The 18811-nt window shown below is 40.1% G+C and overlaps 1 protein-coding gene across 1 annotated transcript in view; it reads left to right on the forward strand.

The window, feature by feature from the left end:
* Window positions 1-7685: 7685 nt before the first annotated feature.
* ITGB6 (integrin subunit beta 6) overlaps window positions 7686-18811 on the forward strand; it is an 80671-nt gene continuing 69545 nt past the window's right edge. The window contains exon 1 of the mRNA XM_060777723.2: window positions 7686-8103. The gene's annotated coding sequence lies outside the window, so the exon portion shown is untranslated. The remainder of the gene's footprint in view (window positions 8104-18811) is intronic.

Consider the following 18811-nt stretch of genomic DNA (forward strand, 5'->3'; position numbering starts at 1 on the left):
TGGCCTGCATCAATAGGAGCATGGTGTCTAGATCTAGGGAAGTAATGCTACCCCTCTATTCTGCCTTGGCTAGACCACACCTGGAATATTGTGTCCAATTCTGAGCACCACAATTCAAGAGAGATGTTGACAAGCTGGAATGTGTCCAGAGCAGGGCGACTAAAATGATAAAGGGTCTGGAGAACAAGCCCTATGAGGAGAGGCTTAAGGAGCTGGGCATGTTTAGCCTGAAGAAGAAAAGGCTGAGAGGAGATATGATGGCCATGTATAAATATGAGAGGAAGTCACAGGGAAGAGGGAGCAAGCTTGTTTTCTGCTTCCCTGGAGACTAGGACGCGGAACAATGGCTTCAAACTGCAAGAAAGGAGATTCCATCTGAACATTAGGAAGAACTTCCTGACTGTGAGAGTCATTCAGCAGTGGAACTTTCTGCCTTGGAGTGTGGTGGAGGCTCCTTCTTTGGAAGCTGTTAAACAGAGGCTGGATGGCCATCTGTCAGGGGTGATTTGAATGCAATATTCCTGCTTCTTGTCAGGGGGTTGGACTGGATGGCCCATGAGGTCTCTTACAACTCTACGATTCTATGATTCTAATCCCCCAAAGAAATACATTTTGCACATGCTCAGAGATGGTCTCATCCATTCATATGATCCAAGACTTTGTGGTATCACTTGAATCCAACATATACTGTAAAATTACTTCTTTTAAGGCAGTATTAGAAAATGAGGGGAGAAAATTTGGCTTATAAGGGTGTGGGGAAAAGAAGCTTCACATCCGTTCCAGTCAATTCCGTTCCAGAAAATATTTTGCTGATGAAATAATACACCATTTTATCTCTGGGGGGAAAAAACAGTTAAGGACAAAAAAGAACACAACCCTCCCTGTATTTCAGCCAGAGAATATGAATCTCATTGATTCCAGATGGGAATCACATGATCAGCACTAAATGCGAAAAGGCAAGTGGGGAAGGGCAAGCAGAGGAGGAGATATCTTCTCAGAAGGTCCTCTTCACCCTCAGGGCTTTGTGCCCCATGTGGATGTGCCTTCAAGTCACCTATCAACATAATTGTGACCCCATGAATCTCTGGGTTTCCTCAGGCAAGGAATCCTCAGAGGTGGTTCTGCCAGTTCCTTCTTCTGAAATACCACCTACAGCATCTGGTATTCCTTGGCAGTCTCCCATCCAAGCACTAAGCAGAGCTGGCCCTGCTTAACTTCCGGGATCAGATGGTGTTTCTTGTGTTGCAGAATTTTCCTTGTCTAAACTATTTTGAGGAAAGAGGGGAGAAGAACTTTCCCAGAATGAAAAATTGCTTCAAAGGGGCTTCACTCTCATTGGCCACTAGAGGGCAACTTCATTTGTCAATACGCAATGGTTTGCTGCTACTTCCACGCATATATACATCTGAAATACATATGGAGAAACCTGCCATTGCAAGGGGAGAGATTGAATAATTCCACTATCTTCAAAAGCTTCCATTTTCATCTAAATTGAAAAGGAAAGCGTTATCCTGGAGATGACCTCTTTAAAGAGAATAGGACTAAATTGTTGAAATTTGTTTTCCTGTTTTTGCATTGATTTTTGATCTTGAAGCAGAGCCAAGAGTGCAACTACAGGGTTGTTTTTGATGAAGTAGCATTCTATATACAAGCAGAACATAATATGGAGATCCAGAATGCACACGTATTGCAGTCTTAATGTCACTCTAAGTGCCATGGCTGCATCCTACAAAATCTTGGGTTTTGTAGCTTGACATGACATTTTAGAACCACCCCATAGGACACAGTCCTTTCCATGAAATGAAGCAATGACAATTTAAAATAATAAATAAATAAATAAATAAATAAATAAATAAATAAAGTTTTTTATATCCCGCTCCCTCTCCCCAGGGACTCGGGACAGCTTACAACACAAGAATACAATACAAAAAAGTGCAATACAGAAAATTACATAGAATAGGGTAAACAACACATCCAATTGATATAAAACAAAATAGGACACAACAAATAACAAAATAGCAATAAAATTGTGAACATTAGTGTATAAAAACACAAGTCATTTCCTATGAGCTAAATGAGTTTGCTACCCCAATCGAGGTAAAGCCAAATCATAGAGATTGACTAATCACTGCCGCTGGAAACAATTGGCACTTGCCATGTTCATCCAGCAAGATGTTACCAGGCTTTAAGTCCCTCTGAATAATGTTTTTGTTCTGAAGACATGTCCAGTGCCAAGGCTAACTCGCAGATTAATTTCATGGTACCCTCTTGGAAACTGACATTTTGCTGTAGGTGAAAATGCATGTCTCCTCTAAGAAGCAAGTCAACCACCATGAACATGTCTTCATACTTGATATCAAACTGCTGCATTTTTTGCAGTGAGAAGGGGCCATACATACAGCATCTTGAATTGCAATCTACTAATCCTCCTTCAGAAATCCATTAAAATAATTTCCCCAATCTTTAATTTAAAACCTAAGATTCACTTAGGTTCTTGGAACTGTTTATACAGGTGCATCTACACTGTAGAACTGATGCATAACCTTTCGTGCAGTTTAATAAACTTTTCCCATGTTTTTATTGATAGAACCAATTGGGAAATAACATTCATAACCCAGGAATAAAATTTTGTTACAGAGTGTAATTTATGAAAGGGAAGATAATCCATATACTTCAACTGTTCCAACATGGTAGGGACACTTCTAATTAATCTTCTTTTCAGCTTCTTTTAAGATTTCATAATTTCTTTCCACCTTCCCTCTTTGCTTCATTTGCTACAAATGGAGACCCAAGTGCAAAGCGCTCAGCCCTGTAGACTCAGGCAAGAACAAACTGCTGTATATTCTTCCTCATTAATAATTTTATCATCGTGACCACACTCTGATGATGTTTAGACACACATGCCCCAGTTTTTATCTGTGAAACACTGGAGGATATGTGGTCCTGAACTTATTCCCTCATATGTGACCTCTGAGATTCTACCTCCAAGGAATACAGCCTTCGGCAGAGAGTGGAGGACAGAGGATTTCAGGGAGGCTTTAAGTTAATGTATGTCGAGTGTAATGTTGTCTAGAGGGCTTTATCAGCTTAAAATAGGCACATCTGCCTTAAAGCATTATGATTGTAGAAAATATGATCAGCCTTGTATTTGACAGGAGCTAAACATCCATATTTGATCAGGTTCCAGGACTGAATTACATTAATATTACAGTGCACAGGTCTTAAGGGATGCATAGGTTTGTACATAAAGAGATCAGGTGTGCCTTTCTATGAAGTTTTATATTTTATGAGGATATGATGATTTTCAAAAATCATTGTAGCATCAGAAGATACAGGAGACACAGTGGCACAATGGGTTAAACCCTTGTGCTGACCTGGAGACATGAATCCACGAGATGTGAGCTCCCATCTGTCAGCCTCAGCTACCCATGCAGGGACATGAGAGAAGCCTCCCACAGGATGGTAACACATCCAGCCGTCCCCTGAGCAACATCCTTGCAGATGGCCAATTCTCTCACACCAAAAGCAACTTGCCAGAGGAAAAGTGTTCTTGCCATACATCAAGGGAACCACTGACTGCATAGGGAAGCTGATAAGGAAACACAACATACAAACCACCTACAGACCTACCAAGAAAATCTAACAAATGCTACTTTCAGCAAAGGACAAGAGGGATCCTCTCACCTCTGCAGGAGTCTACCGTATTCCATGCAGCTGTGGACAAGTCTACATAGGGACCACCAAACGCAGCATTGCCCAGACACGCATCAAGGAACATGAAAGGCACTGCAGACTACTTCAACCAGAGAAGTCAGCCATAGCAGAGCACCTGATGAACCAACCTGGACACAGCATATTATTTGAGAACACAGAAATGCTGGACCATGCTAACAAACACCATGTCAGACTACACAGAGAAGCCATTGAAATCCACAAGCATGTGGACAATTTCAACAGAAAGGAAGAAACCATGAAAATGAACAAAATCTGGCTACCAGTATTAAAAAAAACTTACAAATTACAACAGCAAAACAACAGAGAGTAAACAATTAGGCACATCAAATCACCTCTCAACAAAAGATTCCCTCAGGCACTTCCAAGCCATTAAATGCTAATCAAGGTGGTCAGTTGAAACATTCACACCTAGCTCCAGCAGACAAAAGTCCTTTGTCCCACCCTGGTCATTCCACAGATATATAAACCCATTTTCCTACTTCCAACAGACCTCACTACCTCTGAGGATGCTTGCCATAGATGCAGGCGAAATGTCAGGAAAAAATGCCTCTAGAACATGGCCATATAGCCCGGAAAAACCTACAACAACCCAACTTGCCTCAGTTTGCTTCTGACACAAAAAAAGAATAAGAAGATACAAAGCTTTCTAGAAAGGCAGACGTCATCTCCTACATCAGAATGATTCCACAACACAAAGTGATGGAAAGTAATAAAACTATCACTCAGATATATGGGCAATGCCAGACATGAGCCCTGAGGCCAAATAGACCCTGCAGTAGTGGCTGAAGTTTGATTTATTTTTACAACAACATCCAGAATCCCCAGCCAGCACAGCAGCTTGATAACTCCGTTAGAATGGTGTAATAGGACACCTTTTCTTGTCCGCAATTCAGATGTTAAACACATTAGGTTTGTGCACTCATGGAAAAGTCAAATGGTCCTTTCACACCACACTGCTATAGCACTTTACCATCAAATCTGAAAGCATGCAATTTAGGGAAGATCATTTAGAATTCACAGCCAGGATGCTCTTCCCCAGATTTGTATAAGTTGCCATCATTATAATGTAAGTGGAACCTTAGTACTATATCTGTATAGGGTGAAATAACCCAAAGAAACTATATTACATATGAAAATATGGCAAGGAAGAAAAATTCTTAGGTTAGAGGAATAAACTATTATAATCACATGTCATGAAAGTATGCTAAAATGTGCTTACAATTTTCACTGGCACTTACAATGAATTTTGGGTAACAATGTATTTTAAAAATAGATTCTACATTTTATACTCTACCTTGTTCTCCCATCCATGAAATGTCTCTCACACCCAAAAATAAAAAATAAAATATTTCCTGTTATCCTATGTAGAAGGTTCACAGCTGCTGTCTCCTCATTTGATGACTTTTGAAGTGGGTTGTAGGTTTTTGAAGTAGGTTTTTTCGGGCCGTTTGGCCATGTTCGAGAGGCATTCTCTCCTGACGCTTCGCCTGCCTGTATGGCAAGCATCCTCAGAGGTAGTGAGGTCTGTTGGAACTAGGAAAATGGGTTTATATATCTGTGGAAAGACCAGGGTGGGACAAAGGTCTCTTGTCTGCTGGAGCTAAGTGTGAATGTTTCAACTGACCACCTTGATTAGCATTTGTCCCACCCTGGTCTTTCCACAGATATATAAACCCATTTTCCTAGTTCCAACAGACCTCACTACCTCTGAGGATGCTTGCCATAGATGCAGGTGAAACGTCAGGAGAGAATGCCTCTAGAACATGGCCATATTGCCCGAAAAAACCTACAACAACCCAGTGATTCCTGTCATGAAAGCCTTTTGAAGTACTAGTGTGTTGGAAATAATTGTATTCGTACCACATGTGGTCAAAGAACACACTAGTTCCCCTGATATATGCATTTTTGTAGGCAAATGAAGCTGAGAATTGAATTTTCAAATCCAAAGTAGAATGCCATCAGAAGGATAACTCTGTTCCAATATGTGAAGGCGTGAAATGGATGGCAGGTGTGAAATAGATCACAGGAGAAATATGCAAGTAGAATTTTCCTTCATCTCTGTCAACTCTAGTAACAAAACACAAACGAAAACCACAGTGCTGGTTGTGTTTGAAACTCTTATTCAGAAACTATATCACCAGTTGAGAGATTGGAGATGTTTCCTTTTTTGAAGTATAGTTCCAAGAATCCCCAAACCAGCAGGAGATTCAGGGTGCATCAATACTCGAACGAATGCAGTTTGACACCACTAACAATCATGGCTCGGTGCTATGGAAGCATGAAAGCCGTATTTTGACAAAGTTTTCAGCCTTCTCTGCTTCAGAATGCTGTTCCCTCACCAAATCATTAATCACAGAATTCAAACTGCATTCATTCTATATAGTAAAGATGCACCCATAGTTCAAAATGCCTACAGTGACTGTCCTAAATTCTGTACTTGTGTAACCAAACCTTCATTTGCCCAGAGCAAGGATGCACTCTTCAATTTGTGTATTTCTTTATTATGGATTTCTTATATGAAGCAAGCAGTTATAGCCTTTATCATCAAAACTGAAAGTCAGACTACAACTAACCCCCCGCCCCCAAATATCTATCTGATACTACCACTAAGAAACTGTAACAGATTATTCTGTTCTGCTTTGGTCAGATCTCATCTAGAGTACTGTGTCCAGTTTTGGATTCTGGGCACCAGAATACAAAAAGGACATTGACAAAGTAGAATGTGTCCAGAGAAAGACAAACAAAATGATCATAGGTTTAGAAACAAAAGCCTATGAAGAATGACTGAAGGAGCTGAGTATGTTAAGCTTGGCAAAAAGAAGGCCGAGAGAGGACATAATAGCCATCTGAAAATATGTCACGTTGAAACGGGCAAGCTTGTTTTCTGCTGCTCTGGAGACAAGGACATGGAACAATGGATTGACAAAATGCATTGTTTTCTGCATTCAAACTGCAGAAAAAGACATTATACCTAAACATTAGGAAGAACTTTCTTACAATAAGAGCTTTTGAGGAGCGTGTTGGAATCTCCTTCTTGAAAGGCTCTTAAGCAGAGGCTGGATGGCCATCTGTCAGGGGTGCTTTGATTGTGTTCCTGCATGACAGAATGGAGTTGAACTGGATGACACTTCCAACTCTAAGATTCTATGATGTCCTCCTCCCAATGATTTGCTCCCTCCTCCCTATGACTTCCTCTCACATATTTATACATGACTATATCAGAAGAGAAGGTTGAGAGGAGACATGATAAGGGCTATGTATAAATAATATGTGAAGGGAAGTCATAGGGAGGAGGGAGCAAACTTGTTTTCTGCTGACCTGGAGACTAGGACACGGAACAATGGCTTCAAACTACAGGAAATGAAATTCTACCTGAACACGAAGAAGAACTTCCTATGAGAGCTGTTCAGCAGTGGAACTCTCTGCCCCAGAGTGTCGTAGAGGCTCCTTCTTTGGAGGCTTTTAAGCAGAGGCTGGGTAGCCATCTGTCAGGGGTGCTTTGAATGCGATTTTCCTGCTTCTTGGCAGAGGGTTGGACTCAATGGCCCACAAGGTCTCTTTCAACTCTATGATGCTATAACTCTATGATTGTATGAAAGAAAGCTAATGCCAAAATCTGCAGCACAAAATGAGCAACACTGTTCTGAGTTTATTCTGGAGTCCCCAAGAGCAAGAAGGAATAGACATTGCAGTTTGAAAGGAAGGGGTTTATCCACAGGCTGTTGGAAACTCATCCAACAGGAATCTTTCCATCAATATCACAACAAAGCTATCTTTCCATACTTGCCTACAAAAACAGAAGCATTTTCTTTGCCCAGGTCATCTCAGTCAGTTAGGTATGGCCTTAAGTATACTTGCGTATTACCGCCAGGCATCTCTTATGCCCAGCCGAACAGTCTTTGTTTACTATGAGTTTGAATGTATTCGCCTAACACAAAGATTCTCTCGCTGACTCCCACCACTTCTCCTGCGTAAGCAATATATTGGCATAGCTTTGCCATTTGTCAGCCAGCAGTCTGTGAACACATTTGCTCGTCAATCTAAATTTAACCTTTTCTCACACAAGCACTTGTAAATCAACCAGGCATTCTGTCATTCAGTAGTCCTAGGTCTTCGTGTTGGTTTCTTTATTGTGAAAAAAAATCTTCCAACTTCATGCGCTTTCTAAAGCACACCCTGTGTAGCCGGCAGCGAGGAAATTAAATGGGATCTCTCATACTTCAAGACTGCGAATAGAAGAATGCGGGGAATCTAAGCCACAGATAAATGATCTACCCTACCAAAATAAACCCTACCACTCACTGGATCATGGATGCAGTGGATGCATTTCGGCACTTTCCAAAACGAAAGTCCTGCCCACCCTGAAAGGTAAGTGCTTTTATAAAGTGCCCTGCTAACTAATCCTCAGCACAGGTACACCTTCTTCTTGTTGCTTTGTGGGTTTTTTTCCCCTTGCGGGTCACCAGGGATGAATCCATCAATGTATTTATACGCAAGCCTATTTTGGTTTATTTTGATCCAGTGAACATTCTTTGCATAACTGATGTGAAAGGATGATTGGCCTATTTATTTTGGCAGAACCAAAGTCACTGCTAATACGTTTTTCTTCTTTTGAGCCATTAATGCCATTTTACCTGGTATATTACAGCTGAGGAATTGCATGTGCCTTCCGTGAATGACTGCCTTCAGATGCTTTTGCTACTGAACAACAAGTAACAGGGTGGATTCAAAGGCTGGAATGGGATGGGGTGCAATTTGGCAATGTCTTCAGTCCTTAATTTCATTTTCCCAATTTGACTTGTTTTTCAGTATCAATGCAAACCTTAGATCTTTGTTCTCATTAATGAACTGTTAAAGGACATTTTGGCACAATTCCAAGACATTTGTTGTATCGAAGTTGCACTGAAATTTCTGAAAAGAAGGTATACTTGAACACTCGGTGATTTCAATGCTTTTGGAGGCAGTTATCCTGTTTTGAAAAGACTTTCAAGTATGCCTGTATTCCTTTCAGCATTGGCTACATTCATTCATTTGAAAACTGCCTTAAGATTGAATTTGAATAATTAATGCATTCAGTCTCATTCAATATCTTAATTTTTCCATAGCCACTACCTTTGCAATACTCTGTAATATAGAAACATACCAAAAGTTTACAATGAAGCACATAAATGTGTTAGTCCCTTTTATTTATGTCAAATAAATGGAAACTCAGCAAGTCAATGCTTATCCAAATTCCATAGAATGAAAGGGTCAACTCTAACTTGAGCAAATAATTTTATTCAGACCATACTTCATACCTCGGAAAGGTTACTTAACAGGCTTACAATAGTTGTACATATTGGAATATGTTGTCTGTATCCAAGACAGTGAACTGGCTATGTGGTATGCAGTGGAGGACAGATGGACACTCCAAAGATAGTGGTGAAGGAGGGTGTTTTGAAATTATTTGGCATGGATGTAGAAATGTGCCTAACCCTAATGTATATCTATTACTTTTACTATTCCAATTTTCCAAGGCGGTTAGGCTGAGGATTACAGAAGAAAACTATGAACTAAATTGTCTAGGGAGGAGAAATGAACTGATTATAGATGAAGTCCCATCCTGTATTCACATCACCTGAAAAACATAGTACTACGAGATGTGTCTTGTTTTAACTTTAATCCATAGAAAAGTCCATGGAGGACCAGGATCTGTGAATTCATCTAAGCACATTTGACAAAATATGTTCTTTCTAGAAATTGTATAGGTCTTCCAGTTGCTTCCATGGTATACTTTTGTAGAAAATTGTCTTTGAGTCACTCTAGAGCAGTGGTTCCCAACCTTTTTTTGACCAGGGACCACTTTAACCAGGGACCACTTTGACCAGGGATCACTTTAACCAGGGACCAATTTGACCAGGAACCACTTGACAAGGGACTACTTTACCAGGGACCACTTTGAGCAGGGACCACTTTGATCAGGGACTACTTGACCAGAGACTACTTGACCAGGGGCCACTTGACCAGGACCACTTTGACCAGGGAGTACTTGACTAAGGACCACTCTCTAACAAAAGGGTTACGAAACAGTTTTTGGTCAGCTTTAGAAACGGTTTGGTTATTTGGGGTGCTGATTCAGAAAATTGCATGTATAGACCACATCAGCTCTAGTTTCTGATACAGAACATATGCCATGGTCAGCGACAGGGAAGGAGTGGCAAGCGCCACAAAAGAAGTGGAAATAAAATAAATAAAACTAAATAAATAAATAAAGAGAAAGGAGGCTCGCGGATCAGATTTCCGTCCTCAAGGCCCACTGGTGGTCCACAGTTAAGAACCACTGCCCTAGAGGATCTAGCAAATTCCTAGAGAGGATACTTCTTTGGAAATTTCCTAGGTTCCCCAGGGTGATTCTATGGTAACTTCCAGTGGGAGTAATTCATTTCAGTGGGGTTTCTGTCATCCATGTTTCTGTTTGCCACTGTAAGTTCAAGAAGACATCCCTCATTAATATGAGGATCCTGTGATATTTTCTGTGAAAAAGGCTCTCAACACAGTATATATACCTCAATCTTACAGTGGCCATCTCATCAGACAGGCTACTTGGCCTGTCATACACCACTTCTTCCTTTTCAGGATGGAACCCATTACATGATATACATGTACTTCTACCTGGGCTCTGTCCACAAAGGGGAAAGCAAGCAGCATATGTGGCTGATGTGGCAACATGGGAACTTTCCCATATTGCCTTTCCAACAATGGGTGGAAGCCGGGTGGCAATGATTCCCCTGTGGGATGGAGTTCCAGGCAAGTTGTTCAATATGGGACATGAAGCGACAGGTTCTCCATGCCTCCCTGCCCCCGGCCAGGAGCCCATGGATTTGCCAGGGGCCTTTGAGCTGAGGTCTTTAGCTTCAACTTATTTAGCTGTTTTAAACGGTTGTACATTCTCTCAGGGACCCTGTTAAACACATAAATGCCTAAAGTAAACAAAATAAAATTTATTGTCAAAAGCTTTCATGGCCAGAATCACTGGGTTGTTGTAGGTTTTTTGGGCTGTATGGCCATGTTCTAGAAGCATTCTCTCCTGGCGGTTTGCCTGCATCTGTGGCAAGCATCCTCAGAGGTTGTGAGGTTGTGAAGATGCAGGCAAAATGTCAGGAGAGAATGCTTCTAGAACATGGCCATACAATCCGGAAAACCTACAACAACTCAAAATAAAATTAGTAAATCCATTTAATCTAAGTGTTGACTCATCACTGAACAATTGATTCGACAGTTCTACACTTGTTGAAACTAATCATATATTGTGTGTGTGTTGATTCCAGTAAGAATTATACTAGTCTTTATGTATATCTTTGACATGTCATTTCAAGTTACATGACCCAGGAAAAAAGTAACTCAAGTAAACTACATTTTTTACACCTCTCTTAAACAAGTCATAAATGACCTGATCCAGTTAAAGATAAACATATGTAAACCTGATTTGTTTTCTTGAAAGAGATATATAGCCATCCTTAAGTATGTATATTCTTCCTTTTTACTTCTCCTGCCGTGTATTTATAGGATATACCCAAGCCCATTTTCAAGAAGGCATTTTCAATGGGAGAGCTAAGGGCAAGTAACTCTGCTCTGAGACTTCTTGTCTCCAACTGGGAAAACCCAGAACACTGTTTTGGCTTTCTGAGAAATAGCCCTTGCCCTACCTTACCCACCCCTAACACACACATGTGCACACATAATATATACTTAGATCAAGAAGCAGCTGTAGCCACTAAAAATAGCAACTTGGACAAAACTACAAAGATATTCTCAAGGTCCAAAATTCCCATTTGCTCCCAAGGTTTAGATGTGTCTCTATCCTTTGATCTCATTTACAGTTCATCCAAATATATAATCCGTCAGTTGGAGGCTAAGGGTTACACTAAAAAACCTAGATAGTCAAATCCCAATTCTGCCTGATGTGGAACTTGAATGGGCATTCAGTGGCATTCTGGAAAATGCAGTGAAAATGAAAGTGTGACAGAGCTTCTTGTTTCTGCAGCTTCAGCTGACCAAGATCCGGGTAATACAACCCACCCTGGCATAATCCCACCAACAGAAACTGCAAAAGCAAGTTCTTGCTGGCTGTTAGAGTAAATCAAGGTCTTTCCTGTAAGCAGGAAAGACCTAGGAATTTACTTACTTACTTGTGTATTAGTTAATGCATTTCTATATTGCTCCAAGCCTGCAAGGACTCCCAAGGCAATGAAAGCATAAAAACGAATTAAAACAATACGAACAGGAAAACATTTTAAAACACATTAAAATATTCTTTTAAATTTCCTAAAAACAGTCTAAAATCAGTCCAAAAATCCTGGTATAAAACAGCTATAACAGCAATTAAAAAAAAAAACAATGAATGCCATCTGGAACCTTGCAAGAGATGAGCACAGCTGAACATCCTTGGCTAGGGAGTCCCACAGTCAAGGAGCTGCTATATGTATTCACCAACATAACATCAGGAGGTCAAATTTGTGGGCAATTGTGCGGGATTTGCCACGCAGCATGGTGAATCCAGTGGGAAGCATGGGAACCCATCGCCCTGCACCCTGCATCATCAGCTTCCCCCAACATTTACCCCATTCTTTCCTATGAGAACCTGGAAGCCATGTTCTCTGGGAAGCATCCTAGCACACTGCCAGGATGGAGCCCCACCGGAAGTAGCTATGCATCGTCTGGTGGCATCTGGCAGGCTCCGTCCTCCCAGTGTCCATCAAGCATCCAAAAATGCTAAAAAAATTATAATGTGATGAGGTCCACACAATAGAGTCTCCTCCAAAGATCTCCAATTTCAAGCACTCTCATATGGGAGGAGGCACTCTACTAGATATCTTGATCCCAAATCATGTATGGCTTTGTAAGTCTACATCAGCACCTTCAACTGAGCTTGGAAGCAAATTGCTGGGTTTCTTGCTGGACTAGTGTTCTATGGTCTCTCAAATGCACACATGAGACCAATCCGACTGCTGCATTTTGCACCAACTACATTTTCCAAACACTTTTCAAGGGCAGATCCATGAAGACTATATTACAGTAGTCCAAAAAAGATGCAGATAAGGAATTGACCACTGTGGTCAGGTCTGGCTTCCACAAGAAAGCATGCAACTAATGCATCAACCGAAATTGGGCAAAGGCTCTTCTGGTCACTGCAGTGATCTTAATCCCAAGTTGGTTTTCCCGCTGATCAGCTAACAGCCATTCAAACATTTTTGCTTTATGAAGAAACATTGATTTTGAAAGTTATTTGCCAAGATGTCTTCTTCATGATGTATTCTGGGTTCTGTTGCAATCACAGTGCAGCATTGGCATCTTCTATCACTTAATGTTTTCTTTCTAAAATTCTCTACTCAAATAAGATGCACCGGGGATGTAGCTATGAGGGTGTTGGTGTAGACTTTGCTCCTGCTGAGGAAAGATTCTTTCCCTCTCCCATGAAATTTTCCTAGAGTCCACTTTTATAGTATTGCAGTAACATAAAACTTCAATTTTGAAATGCAGGCATTCAAGGAAAAGGGGTTGGCAAAGCAATCAAGGGAATCTGAACGCAGAGCATAGAAGAGTTCAGGCTGTGAACTGTTCTCAATGCCTCATTCCCCATAATGCTAGAAATTTGGAATCTGGGGGAGTGCCTCTTAGGAGTGCAGAATTCTTATTTGGGGTAATGACCTAGTTTTAACCCGTTTTTAGTAACAACTTTGCTTGATGTTAAATTTTATATTCAAACCTCAAAGCTCAGATGTATGAGTTTGAATTGCAGTTGAGCATTGGCAAGAAATCAGATCAGTGAGCACTGGTAAAAAATCAGATCTGTGTCTTTTTCTTTCTTTTCATTATTTCACATATATACAAATAATTGAATATAATTTTAAGGTAAAAGGAAAACATGTGAGGGTTGGTAAATGTGTATAAACAGAATAAATAGAAGCTTTATTTAAACCAAGGTATATCCTGCTTTATTAAAGCTTTATTTAAACCACAGTATTTAAACCAAGGTATATCCTGCTGTACAATAAAATGTCACTTAAGCTTGTGAGACAAGTAACAGTATCTTTACTTTAGTTGAAAGTTCAAACAGGGTAACAATATATACATCGGTCTCTTTGAATTCAGGCAGGGAACAGAGGAATATAATAGCCTGTAATGAGGGCCACCAATTTGTGAAGAAGGCACCCGTTTGTAACTGTTTGTAAAGGAGCCACCACTTTATAAGGACTTACTAAATTGATAACACAACTAATGACTTGTAATATTGAATTGGTCTTACTTCAATGTGTAGCATGGTTTAACTTGAAAGTATTTGTAACAGAGACTTGGCTTTAGAAGAAACTGTAGCAAGTTTATTGAAGTATAGACGAAGCTTGATGGTTTCAATGTTTCTTAGCTCTTAGAGGCACATATCTTCAGAGGTTACATTTATAACAATTCATAAAACAACTCTTAACTATTCCTTTTACTAAACAGGTTTTGAACTTATTTTCCTTCAAAATATGTTTCTTTCCTTAACCGATTATTTCAGGTACAAGCTTATTCTTTCCTTGTGTTATTTCTGTTGCAGTAAAGATTCTTATTAGGGTTCTCTCACCCTTTCTACTCATACACTAACTACTATCCTAAATAAGTCAACTTGACCTATCTAAACTACACAGACTAAAAGCCGAAACCCTCCTGATTCTCAACACTGTAGAATCAGCCTTTCCCTGTAGTTCTTAGACTACAGACTACCTTTCTGGTTCTCAACACACACCCTGCCAAGTGGCAGTTGGCTCTGCCCCTTTTCCCATGGCAACCCAGCTGAGCTGGCTACCACCCCCCACCCCCCAGTTATGCTAGTTTAAATACTTACCCTTTTAAATACCTATCTATAATTACACATAACTGTAGATTAAAACTCACACTTCACCACATAGCCCTTTTAAATAGTCTTTAAAATAAGTCTCATGTCTTAAAATGATCAGTCTTTTAGATAGTTGGCAGCCAGCATTTTCTCTTCACTGTCCAAAGAGAGAACAAATGGCAGAATGACAGTTAGAACCATTGGTCTCAGCAGCCAGCCAAAGGCAGCAGCCAATCAGATTGGCTGAGTGTGCCTGGCCCCTGGCATACTCAGCCAATCGGCTGCTGACACATCTCTTTCCAGTTAACCCACCATAGCATGGCATCCTTTTTCAAATCCTAACAAAACATGTATCAGATATTATTAAGTTTGTCCTGATATTGGTCTCGTATTGTTCTGACACCAGTAAATTTACTGATGCCTGTGACTTGGACTTGAAAGAAAAAACAGAATTTGCTCCTTACTCATTTCCATTCATGGGTAGGCTCATTCTGCCTTTGGGAAGGCAATGAAAGGCTCATCTTTTTTTAGCCTCCATTGGCGTGAAATGTGTGGGATTTTGTGAACTTTGAAAAGAGGTGGTATAGACTCTCTTCTGTTTGGTAGTTGTGTTGCCTAGGTTTTTTGTTGATTACAGTAGACTAGAGTAAGCCCTACTGAATTCAGAGTGACCTGAAGTAACCCTTTGTTTAGATTACACTGTATTGCATTCCACTCCCAAATTGTTTTATTCTAAATTAGATAGATAGATAGATAGATAGATAGATAGATAGATAGATAGATAGAGCTTGCTTTTTTGGGGAAAAGTCTTCCCAAAGCAACATAATCATAAACCCACCCTTTAAAATCCTGCTGCCGTAGACACACCTCATGGAACTCAATAGGCATAGGACTGGGCTGCAAATTGTCCAGCACTGCAGCAAATCTGTAGCCCTTGGCCTACAGATACAGCTGCAATGAATGCTGAATGCGCCTCTGCAGATGGTAAGCCATACACAGTAAGGAAAAATCCTATCAGTAGAGGGACCTCCAGGGTGAATATGAGCAAACAATAGCAACTTTTAGTTGGACAAGCACATCTGTCAAAATAAAGACAAGGGAACCATAGTATCACAAGACATCCAGGAAAACTTGTCAAATAGCTTGGGGAAAGTAAAAAATGAAACATCTGGATAAACTGTCCAAGTGTAACATCTAGTATTCAGAGGCTCATCGCTTCAGAAAACTTAACCAGATGCTCAGCTTGTGATGTGTTTGTATTTTCTTTGCAGTTTCTCCATCTGTGTCCAATGTTTTGTATATGTACATGGAGAAGAGAGCCATTGTCTTTAATAGTGAAGAAAGAGCTGCTATCACATTCCCCTCATATTTGCAAAACAGCTGAATATTTCTTCCCAGCAAAGTTCTAAATAGCTTGATAACTTTGGGATGTGGAACTCCAGACTTGCCAAATCTAAAAATATTAATGTTTTCCTGCCATAAAAATTCAATGGATTGCCCCCTTCATGTGTGGATACTATTCTGAATACAAATAATTAGTTCATTAGTGAATAGAATAAGTTGATATTCCACTCTAGCCACAGAATGGTAGGTAAAATCATGAATAAAATATTATGAAGTTACAAAATAAAATAATATCAGATAAATGTTGCTGTTACTGATTCGTTCAGTCTCTTCCGATTCTTTGTGACTTCATAGACCAGCCCACGCCAGAGCTCCCTGTCGGCCATCACCACCCCCAGCTCCTTCAAGGTCAAGCCAGTCACTTCAAGGATGCCATCCATCCATCTTGTCCTTGGTCAGCCCCTCTTCCTTTTTCCTTCCATTTTCCCCAGCATCATTGTCTTCTCCAAGCTTTCCTGTCAGATAAATAACACTGCCCAAACAAAACAATTCTTAGTATCCAGGTTTTTAGGCCTGTTCCTCGGGTTACTTGAGGCACCAATTCAGAAAATTGCATTGGATAGACCACATCAGCTCTAGCTTCTTAGATATGGTTTTCTATGAGTGAGCAGATGGTAACTGGTAGATGGCATATGTTATGTACCAAAAGCTAGACCTGATAGTGGAAAACTGGTGCCATTTCTGGAATCAGCAGGTCAAACATGATTTTCATGTTTATATTCATAGGTTTTAAACTACACGTTAAATGTTGTAACGTTATATGATTTTCATATGTTTGTGAGGCATTACATTTTGCCATGAATATGTTGGAAACTGCTTTGAGTCTCCCATCCTGGGGTGAGAAAAGCAGTATACAAATGAAGTAAATAAGTAAATGTACCCAGAAACACGACACCAAATGTGTGTTGGCCAGTGTAATAAATAGACAGGGGCAGCTCAACCGATTACGCAAAGTAAGCATTTGCAGTATAGTTGATTTTGCCCAGGGGCGCTCTTGAGGCGATCTTGGGGGAAAATAGACCTTGACATATGCGAGTTGTCGTTTCTGGGAAGTATAGTTCATCTAGAATCAAAGACCATTCTGAACTCCACCAATGATGGAATTGAACCAAATATGGCATACAGAACTCCCACGACGAACAGAAAATATATATCAGTGATTGGTTGGGGCGGGGGCACTGTTTGCTTACCATTGAAAATTACCTAGGGCCGCCTCTGTAAATAGATATACAATTTTAGAAAAACTTCAAGAAGCAAGTGCCTTCTGAAATTTTATTTCCACTTTAAGGTAATCATATACATGTCTAGTCAAAAGGTGGACCTTATTTACTTCAATTGGACTCATTCCTGTATATAGGAGTGCTGCCTATGTTTGGGTTCCTAAGAAATGGTTCCCTCTGGAGTTCAAATATTGATAGTAAATCATGGCCATATAAAGGATCCTCTGAAAAATACCAGCCAGGGAGGGCATTAAAAAGACTATGACAGTCATTTATGTATTTATATAATGACCTCACGTCTGAACCTTTTCTATTCAAACAAATATACAAAATCACATTTGTCCTCCATAGAAGCTGACTCAGATGTCAGTTTGCCTTGCCCAAATATAAATAAAATGAGCTCTCATTATATTTTATCTGTCTTGACTGTTTCAGACATTTGCTTTCTATTAATCAGGTTGAGCATTAACTCTGGCTGACTGACTCTTTTTATAATAAGCAGGATGTTCAGAATGAGTGATTCAACAACTATGTTGATGTAGGAAACCAGTCTAGGAAGCAGCAAGAAGGAATAACCAAGACCATCACCTTCTGATCGCCGAATCAGAGCAATTTTGTGCAACTATGAAAATGATGGACCTACTTTTTTAAAGTCAGGGCAGAAAAGCAAGACTCTGGAGCCCCCGCCTCACAGAAGCATAGAAATCAGCCAAAGCAGACAGCAGGTATTTTTTGCTGACAAATGCCTGTCTTAATGGCCAGTTGAAGAACTTGGGGATTTGGATTAAATTTATTCCTTCCCCAACCGACCAGCCTGGAGATTCGAATGCTTTATGGATGCTAATCTCATCCTCTCAAGACAACTAAACACATCCTCAGCGGTAAACACAGAATGCTGCTAATCAGCCAAAGAACTGGAGAACATTGTCTGCTGTGCTCATCAGCAAAAGTATAATTTGTCGACAGCTGGATTTCAATTTAATGTTTTTGCAAGGAATTATTAAAAGGAGAGCGGAATGGCTTGTAAGACTGTCATTGTACTCTTTTCTCAGCTTGCAGCTATTATATTTAGGAATGAATGAGAATTTCTAAAGAAGAAGAAGAAATATATTATTAGCATGTCACCATTGTTTTTACCAACCACTATATGTGCTTCCCAGTGTTCTGTAACAATCTAAGACCAATTTGACTCACAGCATAAAGAAACAGCCTCATCAGACTGTGTTAACCCATCTAGCACAAGACAATACACACTTACAGTTAGGCAAGAGAACTGAATTTGTTCTTACCCTCTTGCCCAGTCTCTTTTGAAGTTAGGAGAGCTATCACCAGATAGGAATATTGTGTTCCTTATGATATTACAGCTTTCAATCCAATGAAGCTGGTCCCAAAGGAATTCAATTTTTCTTAAAATGCTAGACTGCGTTCTTATAATTTGTTGCAGTTTTGCTGATGAGGTAGATATAGAAACTCTGAGAACCGTCTCCTTCTCTCTCATTCTCTTGAAAGCATCTTGCATCCCAAGTGCTATGCTTTTCTTTTTCTTTTTAGTAGAGGTCTTCAACCCAATGATTTGGAAGCAAACTCCATGAAATTC

The sequence above is a fragment of the Anolis sagrei genome, chromosome 1 (assembly GCF_037176765.1).
Source record: "Anolis sagrei isolate rAnoSag1 chromosome 1, rAnoSag1.mat, whole genome shotgun sequence".
NCBI classification, from domain to species: domain Eukaryota; kingdom Metazoa; phylum Chordata; class Lepidosauria; order Squamata; family Dactyloidae; genus Anolis; species Anolis sagrei.